Raw genomic sequence first — 13,312 nt, 5'->3', positions numbered from 1 at the left:
ACGCGCATGCGTAAATTGAGCTGTTAAGAAGGCACTTCTCAAAATTTTGTACCAGCGCCCGGCTAGCTCAGTCGGTAGAGCATGGGACTCTTAATCCCAGGGTCGTGGGTTCGAGCCCCACGTTGGGCGATTAACTTTTTTGTGTTTTTTTGTCTATTTTCTACTACCGCCGTACGGGCAACAATCTACTGTCATAATCTGATTCGGCTGTCATTTCCCTATGCTAATTGGTTTCCCGTTTTGGTAATATCAGAATTACGTTAATTGAAATTTCACATTAAGCATCAAAGGTGATTCTCTATGTTGGTAACATCACAATTAGATTCATTAGAATTGCACACCTATTCAAGCCTGAATTCTCCCTAGAAGCTAACTTTGGTTACATCATGAGAAGACAAGATTCTCTGGAAAAGCCAAGAATGCTAAGAAAAGTGGAAGGCAGTCGGAAAAGAGAAAGACCCAAAACGAGGTGGCTGGACTCAATAAAAGAAGCCACTTCCCCCAGTTTGCAAGATCTGAGCAAGTCTGTTAACGATAGGACATTTTGGAGGCCTTTCCTTCATAGGGTCGCCATAGGTCGGTGGTGACTTGACACCATATAACACACACATTAAGCATGAAAGGTTGCAGTTGTATTTTCCTTTGTTGCTGTTGCTATGTGCTACTCCACAGGGCTGTTGTACAGGTGGCGAGATTGTGTCTTGCATCTTTCCAACGGAGTTAGGGTCTGACAACAGGGCCCCAGTGCAGGTATGCTGAACTTAAATTTTCTTAGTCTTTAAGGTACCACAAGACTCCTGTTTATTAAGGTCAAGTGTGGGAAGCTCTTTAACACCTGAAAGTGCTAAATAAATTATTGTCGATAAGGTTGCCAATCTCCAGGCGGGGCCTGGACTTCTCCTGGAATTACAACTGGTCCCCAGGCGACAGAAATCAGTTCCCCTGGAGGAAATTTGGAGGGTGAACTCTAGGGCATTATTCCTAGCTGAAGTCTCTCCTGTCCCCAAACTCTGTCCTCTCCAGGCTCCACTCCCCCAAATCTCCAGGAATTTCCCCATCCAGAGTTGGCATTCTGTAATATTACTAAGTATCACTGATCAATAGTTGCGAAATTTCTGTCTGATGAGCAAGATGCCTTCCCAATGTTTTCTGCTTGGAACATTTCCCTTTTAGTTAGCAAGAAGAAGGTCTTTTGACTTTACCATATTTGCTGTTCTTGTAGCACCTTCAGAACCACAGAAACCCAAAGGAATAAGGCACCGCTCATTCTTTATTTTGTCTATTGATAAGCAACTCAGCAATTGCAAGGAAGCGTTCCTGATTCCCTTACGTCTTTGGCCTTCCTAAGGCAAGCTTGCCGTACAGAGTAATTCCAGAATTAATATATCGTATATCGGAATTAATATGCAGCAAAATAAAACAGAATCCCGGTGGCACCTTAAGGCCTGGGATTTAAAGCATGGGGTTTTCTGAATCAGAACTCATTGCTTCAGATGCGAAAGGAGGAAACCGTTTTGGAGATACAAAAAATCACCAATTGGAGCGGGAGAGGAGAAGGCGTTGGAACAGCCAGAGGTTTGGTATGAATGTAGGGTTGCCAACTCCAAGTTGGGAAATTCTTAGAGATCTGAGGGGTGAAACCTGGAGAAAGTGGGGTTTGGGAAGGGAAAGGACCTTGGCATGGCATAATTCCACAGAGTCCACCTCCCAAAGTAGCCATTTTTCTCCAGGGGAACTGATCTCTGTGGCCTGGAGACGAGTTGTAATTCCAGGAGATCTCCAACTACTACCTAGAGGCTGGCAACCCTATATGAACCCCCAGTTGTACCTCTTGGGTCTCCAGCCGCAGCCTAGCAAGCCTAAAGAGATCAGGATGTGCAGCCTCACTCTCATGGGGTGCTGGTGTCGACCTCCAAAGCCATATGTCATTTGAGAACAACCTAGCTTAAGGACCACCTGCTCCCTTATGAACCTACCTGACCACTGTGGTCATCTTGGAGGCCTTCCTTTGGGTGACGCCACCCTTTGAGACTAACTGGGTGGCAACTCGGGAAAGGACTTGCTCAAAACTCTGGAACTCTCTCCCCGGGGAAACTCGCTTGTCCCCTTCCGTTGCCATCTTACACTAGCAGGTTAAGACATTTTTGTTTCCTTTGGCATTCTCTCAGTGATCCTGTTTTAATTGTTGTTTTTATACATTTGCAGGGCTTTTTTTCAGCTGGAACGCAGTGGAACGGAGTTCCGGCACCTCTGGAAAATGGTCACATGGCCGGTGGCCCCGCCCCCTGATCTCCAGACAGAGGGGAGCTTAGATTGCCCTCTGTGCCACCAGCGGTGCAGAGGGCAATCTAAACTCCCCTCTGTCTGGAGATCAGGGGGTGGGGCCACTGGTCATGTGACCATTTTCGCCTAGGATGATTTAAACTTTAAAAAACTCCCCCCTTGTTCCAGCTGACCCAAAGTGACGTCATTGTGCGGTCCTGAGTTCCACCACTGAGTTCCACCACCTCTTTTCCCAGAAAAAAAGCCCTGTACGTTTGTAAATGTATTTTAGCTTTGTTTTTAATTGTTTTCATGACATATTTTTGTTGGTTTTGATAGTTTTTAAGATGTGCTTTTGTTATATACTTTTTTAAAATTTGTTAGCCGCCTTGGTGGCCTTTATGAGGGCAGAAAGTCAGGGTACAAACGTTGCAAAGTAAATAAATAATGAAAACAAATAATATAATGAAATAGGATAAATACGATTAATTAAGAAAGAAGCAGTCCAAAGCTTAACAAAAACAAGCTAATGTTAGGAAAGGACTACAGTGTGATGCAACATGTTAAGAAGAACCAATTAATATGTCTAAAAAAGGTGGGTACGGCTGAGACTAGGGGCTTACTCCACGCACTACACTCGTCGACCTGATATTGTAATACCTCCAGGCTTTAATCTTTGCTGCTGGAATGATTCCATTACTTGTTCCCAGGGCTTTTTTTCTGGGAAAAGAGGTGGGGGAACTCAGGGCCGCACAATGACGTCACTTTGGGTCAGCTGGAACAAGCGGGGAGTTTTTAAAAGTTTCAATAGCCCTCCGCGAAAATGGTCACATGGCCGGTGGCATGTCTGCTTCCCCTGCTACATTGAAAAAGCTGAATGTTGCATAGAACCATCCAGGGCTTTTTTTCAGCTGGAATGCAGTGGAATGGAGTTCTGGCACCGCTTGAAAATGGTCACATGGCTGGTGGCCCCGCCCCCTGATCTCCAGACAGAGGGGAGTTTAGATTGCCCTCTGTGCTGCAGCGGCAGGGAGGGCGATCTAAACTCCGCTCTGTCTGGAGATCAGGGGGCGGGGCCACCGGCCATGTGACCATTTTCAAGCGGTGCCAGAACTCCGTTCCACCACGTTCCAGCTGAAAAAAAGCCCTGCCTGTTTCTATCAGCAGGTGCCGCTCCGGAGTTATGAAAGCAGACCACCACCCCCTTCTCAAAAGGGATGGATGTTATTTCTGGGGTAGCGCTGTGAGTTGCATGTCCTCCTTGCAGGCTTCTCAGAAGCATCCAGCTGGTCATTACTGGAGATAAGATGCTGAATTGCTGATCTCAAGGGTCTCCAACAAAGCTCTTCAGAAGTTCTTATACCTTATCATTTTTTCACACCGGATATAAACGGTTATTCTAATTCACAAAGGCTTAAATCTGCTTTATTTATTTAGCACATTTTTATCCAGTCTGCTGTCCAGGTGGAGGATCTCTGGTTTTGCCTCACAACAACTCCATGAAGTTGGTGAGAATGACTGAGTGCTTCATGGCAAGTGTGGATTTGAACCTGAGTCTGGCTAGTCCTAAATCCAGTACTTTACAGTGACACATTCACATTCTCATGGCAGTGCATATAATTCTCCGTTCCTTCCTCCATTTTATCTGAACGAAAGCCCTATGATAAGCCTGAGAGCAAAGCTACAAGTGACGCCTGACACAGGTTGGACACTTGTCAGCTTCCCTCAAGTTTTGATGGGAAATGTAGGCGTCCTCGTCTTGCAGCTGTAATGGAGAGCCAAGTTGTAAAACCAGGACGCCTACATTTCCCATCAAAACTTGAGGGAAGCTGACAAGTGTCCAACCTGTGTAAGGCGTCACTTGTAGCTTGGCTCTGAGACTGGCTCGAGGCCACTCAGCAAAATTCATGGTAGAGTGGAGATTTGAACCGGGGGCTTCTAGACACAGTTGCCATTTGTTTAGTGACAGTGGGCAATTTCCTGCCCTGCCCTCAAGCAAGCCTCTCTCCTCACTACTTTCCGCCCATAGTGTTTGAAGGAATTGCTAGAATGTCACCAGGAAGTGATATCATGGCCGATGGCCCTACCACTGAAACTGATCACTTCATGCCACTCTAAGAATTATTTCTATCTTGATGGTTAAGATCATAAAGATTGTGGAAATTCCTACAGCAATATGTAGAAATTGGCGTCCTCAATATTCTAACCCTCTCCAGGAGTTGCTCCTGCCTGGAGTTTGGCATCCTCACTTCCAGCCCCAGTGGAGACTCAGAGAATAGCAAAAAGTGTTTTTCTAGCCGAGGATGTTTGTACAGGAAGCTGTGGAATTCTGACCTTGAAGCCTTGTGGTTCCAACACCCAAGAGAGGGGGCTAGTACTTTTATGTATTTGTGTCTGAGCCTATGATATCATTCCTAACAAAACCTTCGTTATACCATGAACTGCAATTTTACAATAAATCTCCATAAAACCAACCAGTGGAGTCCTTTGTGAAATTTTCCTGGCTGGGCCCTGACGCCACCCCAGAAATCTCCTGGCATTTGCCAGGGCAGGGCTGGGAATCCTGCTTTCAGATCATACCATAACCATACAAATCTGCCAGAGTCTTGGAAAACAAAAAAAGGTCCGCTCCACTTTCCCCATAAACAACCTCTGATTTCTTTCTAAAAATAGTTGTAATTCCTGAGCAAGCTTCAACACTGATTTCCTGGTTATGATGGGCAGTATAGCCCACCATTTACAAAAGCGAATAGAATGGGCACTGCCCTCCCGTAGGTATAGAGTTGCCAGATTCAAGTTGGGAAATTCCTAGAGAGCTGGGCGGTGAAACCTGGAGAAACCTGGAGACAGTGGGGTTTGGGGAGGGAAAGGACCTTGGCATGGCATAATTCCATAGACTCCACCCCCCCCCCAAAGTAGCCATTTTCTCCAGATGAACTGATCTCTGTGGCCTGGAGACCAGTTGTAATTCCAGGAGATCTCCAGCCACTACCTGGAGGCTGGCAACCCTACATAGGTAGTATCGTGGTTCTGTTACAGGGATGTCATAAAGAGCACCTTAGAGCGGGACCACAAGTGATGCCTGACACAGGTTGGACACTAGTCAGCTTCCCTCAAGTTTTGATGGGAAATGTAGGCATCCTGGTCTCGCAGCTTGGCTCTCTGACTGCCGTCCAATGGACTTTTCAACTGTCACTTGTCCAACATTCCGCCAAGCTGCCCACATTTCCCATCAAAACTTGAGGGAAGCTGGCAAGTGTCCAACCTGTGTCAGGCGTCACTTGTGGTCCCACTCTTAGGTTGAATCCTTTGTGCTTCCCAACTGCCTGTTCTGGACAGGGGAGGGACCAAATCTCCAGGAATTTCCCAACCCAGAACTGCAACCACAGTACCGTCTATTGTGTAAGGATAATCCTACTGGGTAGTTTCTGCATTGTGTTTAACGTCCTAATCAATTGCTTCACAGTGAAATTTTCAATGATCTCAATGGGCTTAGACTGTAGTAACTCACCTTAGGATTTCACTGGAAGTTTTGTTTCACCATCGTTTCAGGTCTGGATCAGGTTTCAGCTTGTTTTCAGATTCCTTCAATCCGTACACGACTGTATCGTTTATTGAATGTCTCAGCAGCTGATTATAATGGCTTACAAGGTGTAATCCACCTTGAGTCTCAGTGAGAAAGGTGGACTATAAGTAGTAATAGTAGTAGTAGAAGTAGGTAAAGGTAAAGGTAGACCCCTGTGCAAGCACCGAGTCATTACTGACCAATGGGGGGGACGTCGCATCACAACGTTTTCTTAGCAGACGTTTTACGGGGTGGTTTGCCATTGCCTTCCCCAGTCATCTACACTTCACCCCCAGGAAACTGGGTACTCGTTTTACCGACCTCAGAAGGATGGAAGGCTGAGTCAACCTTGAGCCGGCTACCTGAACCCGGTTTCCACCAGGATTGAACTCAGGTCCTGAGCAAAGCTTGGGCTGCAGTACTGCCACTTACCACTCTGCGCCACAGGGCTCTTTTCAGTAGTTGTAGTAACTGTGCATATATACCACTCTTCTACATAGATTAGTGCCTCACCCAGAGTGGTAAACAAGTTAGCGTTATTGTCAGGAGTCATTTCGTAGAAAAAGAGCTGCAGGAACTCATTAGCACAGCTCATTAGCCTATGCCCCGCCCCTTGACATCACCGGAAGTGTGTCATTAGCATAACTGATTTGCATATGCCACACCCCTGACCTCACCTATCCTGGCTGTTTTGCACCCAATCCTGCCTATTCAGGGCCAAAATTGGGCCCAAAATAGCAAAAAGGGGCTGAAAATGGCAGAAAAGGGGCCCAAAATGGTCAGGATCAGGCTGCTTGTGAGCAGGAGAGTGATCCACCACCCTGTTTTAGGCCAGATCCTGGATATTTGGGGCCCAATCCAGGCCAAAATGGGCCAAAAATGGCCAAAAATCAGATGGGCGGGGCCACCTGATATGTGACCTCTTTGGAGCACTACCAAAACTGCGTTTCTGCACGTTCCCCCTCAAAATGAGCCCTGGTTATTATTATCCCCATAGTACAGCTGGGGAGCTGGGGCTGAGAGGAGTGGCTTACCCAAGATCAGCTGCTGAGGTCATGGCAGTAGTGGGATTCAAACCAGCAGAGTGCTGATTCATAGCTAAACCACTTAACCACTGTGCTACTGCACAAGCAAACAAATAAAATTTCACAATATGGTGGCCGCCCACGATTGGGGGCAAGCACTTGAAACCTAGTCGTTGTACATTATTGGTGCGACATCCATCAACAAGGAATGTCTTTGGACAGAACTGATGTTATGTAGCACACCGTGTAATGTATGCATCGTTTTGTAGAGGGTAAATCACGGTGTCTCTTCTCCCTTCTGTGATTCTTAGCATCTTTTTCAAGATCTAACATATGAGCCAGGGACTGTTTGGGGAATGTGATAATGTATTAATACCAGATGGAAACTTGCTATTCCATTCTTCAATTTTTCTTTTTTTGCTACACGTGTACCCATGAGCTGCAGCTGTAACAGGCACAGATATATGAAAAAAGCCTTTCTGGGTTTGACATAGCCTAGGGTCAGGGCTTTTTTTCTGGGAAAAGTGGTGGTGGAACTCAGTGGGTTGCCCTTGGAGAAAATGGTCACATGGCCGGTGGCCCCGCCCCCTGATCTCCAGACAGAGGGGAGTTGAGATTGCCCTCCGTGCCGCTCAGCGGCGCGGAGGGCAATCTCAACTCCCCTCTGTCTGGAGATCAGGGGCGGGGCCACCAGCCATGTGACCATTTTCAAGAGGTTCCGGAACTCCGTTCCCCCGCGTCCCCCCTGAAAAAAAGCCCTGCCTAGGCTTACCCACTGTGGCATGGGAAAGTCCTGGAAATGTGGGGTTAGTGCAGAGGAAGATGGAGTTTGGGGAGGGAGGGATCTCGGAGCCAAGCTACAAGTGACGCCTGACACAGGTTGGGCACTTGTCAGCTTCCCTCAAGTTTTGATGGGAAATGTAGGCGTCCTGGTCTTGCAGCTGTAATGGAGAGCCAAGCTGTAAGACCAGGATGCCTACATTTCCCATCAAAACTTGAGGGAAGCTGACAAGTGTCCAACCTGTGTCAGGCGTCACTTGTAGCTTGGCTCTCAGAAGGGAATGTGACGCTATAGAATCCGCCGTCTATTTCCTCCAGGAATACTATTATAAATACCAGAGATTAATTGTAATTCCAAAAGAACTCTAAACCCTACATTGAGGTTGGCAACCGTAACGTAGTCCAGTATTCTGTCTTCACCAGTGAGTAGCAGACGTACAGAGAACACAAAGAAGTGCACAGAGCAAAAAGAGAGAGAGAGGAAACGTTATGGGAACAGCTTGAGGGTTACAAAAAAATGCAGTGCTGTTTACATTGTGTTGTGATAATAGCAGAGGAGTGGAGGGGGGGAGCCTGTGCTCACAGATCATCTGAATCTCTCGGCCATTTGCATATAGACGAGGGTTGCCAGGTCCAGGTTGGGAAACTCCTGGAGATTTTGGGGGTAGAGTCTGGAGAAAGTTAGGTTTGGGGAGGGGAGGTGCCTCTATGGGGTATAATGCCATAGAGTGCACCCTTCATAGCAGCCATTTTCTCCAGGGGAACTGATCTCTGTCGCCTGGAGATCAGTTGTAATTCCAGGAGATCTCCAGTCACCACCTGGAGGCTGGCAACCCTAATATAGACATTTAGACATGAGCGGTTCGGATGTAATCAATACAGGCTCCATCATTCCGCCTTAGTGACCTGTAATCTAAAAGCTTTATGGGGACATTAATTGGATCCTCTCGGCTAAAAGTAATTATTAATCATAAGTGTGCCAAATTTTAATTAGCCTTGAGTTGTGGATTAAGGTATCCTGTGTCATTACCTTCCACCTTCCTCCATACCATAAATCCATTCATCTTGGGTTCAGTTCTTCGTCCATTCAAACCTGCCACCACCTCCCCGTTTTAAAAAAAGGCCCTTCCTTGATCCATCGTCCCTTTCTAATTTCCACCCAATCTTCCTTTCTGCCTTTGCCCCTAAACTACATAGACTATTTCTCCTGCTGCCTTAGCTCCCCCTTTCCCTACTCTTTTCTTGCCTCCCCCCAGCCCCGTCAAAGCAGGTTCCCTCTTCCGCCATGGCCTTGATCGGATGAGTAGGTAGAGAGAGGCAGAATAAGAGAGAGGCATTCAGAAGAATGCCGGCCGGGCATGGGTAAAATAAAGTCCCGGAGTTCTCCCAAACACTGCCACTAAATAATATAGTTCATTTAAATACATGGTATATTGACATATGTACAGTGCAATCCATAGATTGAGAAGAGTTAACTCCATTTAGGATTGCACTGTAAATGGACTATATAGTTTAGCATGTGGCATTTAACAATGATAAATTCATAAATAACCACGAATGTTGATTCACTAGATGAACACATCTGAGCTTCTTTTTTGTCTCTGGAAGTCACTGCCTGAAAGGTCAAAGATCAAAGGAACTATACTTATTTTTAAAATGTATTTACTTCATTGATACTCTGCCTTTTTCACCAAGGGGGACCCAAAATCATTTCCCACTCCTCTATTTATCCTCATAACAACCCTGTGAGGTAGGCTGGTCTTGTCTACTAACCTTGGCCAATAAGAGCCAATCCTCTGGGGGCCTTCAGCTTTATGGGGGCCCAGGACTGTTAATCACCCCTCCCTCTGAACCCCTGGGTTAGGGTTGCCAACTCTGGGTTGGGAAATCCCTGGAGATTTGGGGGTGGAGCCTGGGGAGGGTGGGTTTGGGGGAAGGGAGGGACCTCAGTGTGGTAAAATGCCAAAGAGTCCACCCTCCAAAGCAGCCATTTCCTTCAGGGGCATTGATCACCTTGGTGATCTTTATAGAAGTCATGCAGCCTGTGTAGTAAGGCTAAAAGAGCCCCGTGGCGCAGAGTGGTAAGCTGCAGTATTGCAGCCCAAGCTCTGCCCACAACCCGAGTTCAATCCTGGTGGAAACCGGGTTCAAGTAGCCGGCTCAAGGCTGATTCAGCCTTCCATCCTTCCAAGGTCAGTAAAATGAGTACCCAGTTTCCTGGGGGTAAAGTGTAGATGACTGGGGAAGGCAATGGCAAACCACCCCATAAAAAGTCTGCCAAGAAAACGTGATGCAACATCCCCCCATGGGTCAGCAATGACTCGGTGCTTGCACAGGGGACTACCCTTACCTTTAGTAAGTAAGGCTAAGCTGATACAGTGTTGGTAAAACTGCTCTTAATAGCAACTATCAATGATAATATTGATATTTCTCTCTGTCGTTGGGAATAAACAATGTTCTTTTGGGGAATTTCAGAAATCAGCCAAAGAATGAGTTCCTTTGTGTCCAGCTCAGACTATGGACTCACTTATAAAACCCCAACAGCACTACATGAAAGAGGAACATCCTTTCCTCCAAGCAACTGCCACCTTGAGCCACCTTCCAAGAGTCCCAGGTAGGGCCAATTTCATAGTTTATCCACAAGTTGTTTTCACTAAAAGATCTGATCTTCCAGTGGAATTTTGCCAATTCTGGCTTGGGAAATTTCTGGATATTTGGGGGTGGAGCCTGGACCAGGCAGCATTTGGGGAGTAGAGGGTCCTCAGCAGAGTAAAATGGCATTGAGGCCACTCTCCAATGCAGCCACATCACATTCGATTTATATACCACCCTTCACGACAACTTAATGCCACACTCAGAGTGGTTTACAAAGTGAGGTGGGTAGGGCGGAGAGAGCTCTGGAAGAGCTGTGACTGACCCAAGGTCACCCAGCTGGCTTCAAGCAGAGGAGTAGGGAATCAGACCTGGTTCTCCAGATTACAGTCCTGCTGCTCTTAACCACTACAACAAACTGGCTCTGTCCAGCCATCACCTGAAAGTTAGCAACCCCAACCAAAACTCAGGTCAGTTTGACTTGCCATCGAGAGTGCAAAATCAACCATTCCCTGCCACACATCCTTTTCATCCTTTAAGCCTAAGCACAAGTTCAGCTTTAGAACCTGTTTTTCATGGAAGGGATGCAATTGCCCAATCTTTCCTCTTTGATCTGGTTTAAAACTGGAGCGCATATAACTCCTATATTGCCCCAGCTGCATTGGCTGTCAGTGGAGTACCGAATCAGGTTCAAGGTTTTGGTACTAACCTATAAAGCCCAATGTGGACTGGGACCAGCGTATCTACGAGACCGCCTCCCAGAGGATGCTCCGATTGGGAGAGAAACATCTATTGGTGGTCCCTGGCCCCAAGGAGGCCCGCCTGGCCTCAACTAGAGCCAGGGCATTCTCGGTCCTGGCCCCAGCCTGGTGCAACTCTCTTGTCAACTGAGATCAGGGCCCGGCAGGATGCGTTATCATTTTGCCAGGCCAGTAAGACAGAGATGTTCCACCAGGCATATGGTTGAGGTCAGGCTTGGCCTCCACCGGCTGAAAAATGGAGAAGAATAAAATCTGAATCCCTCCCTACTACGGTTGTCCACCACCTTATCGTGTCGAGTTGTGTCTGCTAACCCTACACTACTTTAGTGAAAAGTCAATATTCAATTAAAAAAATTCTTTCAAGCTATTATTTATAAAAGTATCCCTACAGACTAGATTTCTTAAATTTTAATGAACTGTTTTTCTTGTACTCATAGATTGGCTTCTGTTTCGCAATCAGCTCAGATAATAGCTAAAATATAAATTATATGAATCTTACATAAAGAGGCTTCTTTATCTCACTTCTAGTGGATTTCAAATAAGAGCTCTTTTTACAGAAGTTTCCTGTGATATCCACTTGGCTAATGAAAAAGAGAGTGCTTCTGAGCAAGAGCAGAGCGTATTCCCTTCATAATAGAAATGACAATCAACAACTGCACAAATGGGGTTCAAGAGAAAGGCCATGGAATACACAACTGAGCGCAACACCATGTGCCTGACAAAGGGGGGGGGGGTCACAAAACAATATGCCACAATAAATGTGTTCATTTTTAAGGTACCACAAGTTTCTTTGATAATTGGCATGCGTGCTTGTGCCTTGACTATGTTCAATTCAGGACCCATGCACTGTGAGCGCATGTAGAACCATCTGTCTGCCAACTTCTCATGTTCTCTACCCATTGTTTGCTGTGCTGACTGCAATGCATTTTTAATGTGCATTAGAAGAATAATCAGGTGCACCTAAATGGGAAATATGGTGATGCGAGTTTTATGCGAAGTGTGGGAGGGAAAGCATGACTAAGCGTGCTTGTTGATGTCGCAACACCAGGAGATGGCGTGCATGTGCGAATTACATTCTAATGCCATAGACAGAGCTGACCCATCACTTTAAAAGACGAGTGCTTTCTCCGTGTCACTCATTTAGCAGCACGTCGTCAAGGACTGGTTCACACATCACTGCACAGACATTGCATGTGGAAGGTTTTGTTTGTGTGAATTGGTTGTCGCAAGACACCGTAGGTAGAACTCCGATACTGCCTCAGCATACTCTGCTACCAGTCATCAAAGCCTGATTCTTTTCTCATGTCTTGATTTCACCATGCCAGCCCTGTACACACATTACAGTGACATCACTTACAATCTGTGTACACTGTGCACGGTTTGTACATATGTTCATTCTGATTTAAGTTCAGCACGTGTATGGCTGAATGCGCAAATGAAATCCTACATTGATCTAGGTAGTAGTCCCTGGTTCTCTGCTTAAAGTGAACCCAGTTCCTTATATACAAACAGGTGTATATGCATGATCTATGCACATTCACTGTGTGTACAGGGCACCTGTGATAAGACTACACTTGATGAGTGGCTGTCAAATGTATGAACTGACTTCACTGAGCATTTCATTTGAGATATAAACATTCTCTGTGTGTGAACACACATGAAACGGTGAATTGGTCCATCAAGGTCAGTATTGCCTAGTCAAACTGGTTGCTGCTGTCGGGGGTTTCAGGCAGACGTCTTTCACATCACCTAATATCTGATCTCTTTTTGAAACTGGAGATACCAGAGATTGAACTTGGGACCTTCTGCACGCCGAGCAGATGCTCTACCCCAATCCTCATGCTATGTCTGTAGGGCCACAAATCATCTTCTGGTATTGCAGTTGTCGAGGGATGATTGAGCAAGTGTAAACCAGTATACAATACACATGAGCTAAGAGAAACCAAACAATGAGCTTGCATGTCTTTCTTTCTTTCTTTCTTTCTTTCTTTCTTTCTTTCTTTCTTTCTTTCTTTCTTTCTTTCTTTCTTTCTTTCTTTCTTTCTCTATCTTACTCTCTTTCTTTCTTGCTCTCTTTCTTTCTTTGCAGATAATGCCTGCTCTGAATGGAGCTGATGCAGCAACTCCTCAGCAAGGAAGAGACAAGGAGAAGATGGATAACAGGACTGAACTTGAGTCCAGGGTTATTAAGGCACAAGTTCTGTTTCATGGCAGGAACATAACTGCCCCACCATTACTTTCAGGTGTGGTTTGATACTTGCGGCTGGTGGAGGCAACCCTCCCTCAAGGCACCTGTGAGATTTTGCATGCATGTCTCCTGTTCTTGT

The 13,312-nt window shown here is 46.1% G+C and overlaps 1 non-coding gene across 1 annotated transcript; it reads left to right on the top strand.

Moving 5' to 3' along the window:
• The first annotated feature begins 56 nt into the window (after nt 1-56).
• TRNAK-CUU (transfer RNA lysine (anticodon CUU)) lies at nt 57-129 on the top strand. Its single transcript has one exon. It is a non-coding gene; the product is annotated as a tRNA-Lys (tRNA).
• Nucleotides 130-13,312: the final 13,183 nt, after the last annotated feature.

The sequence above is a fragment of the Eublepharis macularius genome, chromosome 2 (assembly GCF_028583425.1).
Source record: "Eublepharis macularius isolate TG4126 chromosome 2, MPM_Emac_v1.0, whole genome shotgun sequence".
In the NCBI taxonomy this organism is placed as follows: domain Eukaryota; kingdom Metazoa; phylum Chordata; class Lepidosauria; order Squamata; family Eublepharidae; genus Eublepharis; species Eublepharis macularius.
This window is presented reverse-complemented; position numbering and strand designations above follow the sequence as displayed.